A 726-nucleotide genomic window follows, 5' to 3' on the forward strand; every position below is an offset into this window, starting at 1 on the left:
GGAGGAAGACGGGCGGTGGGAGGGGTCAGCCTTCAGCCGGGTCGAGCGGCAGAGGGCGAGGCGGAGGCGGACGAGAGGGCGAGGCTGCTGCAGGAGCCGAGGCTGCTGCAGGAGCAGCTCGAGCTATGGGCGGTGGAGCTTGTGCTGACGGAGGAGCGGGAGGGTCTTGCGGTCGCGTGAGAGGTCAGGAGGGGGCGAGGGCGGGGGGGGGTCAAGGAGCGTGTGCGTCAGGGGGGGGCAGGGAGGGCGGGGGAGAGACAGAGAGGAGGAGGACGGGGATGGGGGGGGTACGAGAGGTGGGCTTCGACGCGAGCATGGGGATCATCCTGTGAGTGACGAGTGGTGGAGAGATGGGAGACGATGGAGATGATGGAGATTATTATGGAGATGATGATTGTGATGCTGATTGGATCTGACGGTGATGCAGAGTCTGAGGGTAGATGTGTAGGCTGCTGCTTGTACACGAGCTGGATGCTGCTGTCGTCTCTTATCTGCGATGTCGATCATCATCTTCTCTGTCTTCGCTTGTCTGCTTGTCTTCTTCTCTTCCTCTCTGTCTGTCTCTCAGCTTGTGTGTGCGCGTGACGTTTGTCAGTGGTGTGAGGGGTCTGACGGGAGGGTGGGGTGGTCAGGTGGGGGAGGTACCGGGTCTTCCGGCTGGGGCGAGTGTTCTCCTCCTCCTTCCTGCTGTCGGTGATGGAGGAGGCGGAGTCGCTCATGCGTCTT

This window comes from Guillardia theta, assembly GCF_000315625.1.
Source record: "Guillardia theta CCMP2712 unplaced genomic scaffold GUITHscaffold_627, whole genome shotgun sequence".
Taxonomy (NCBI): Eukaryota; class Cryptophyceae; order Pyrenomonadales; family Geminigeraceae; genus Guillardia; species Guillardia theta.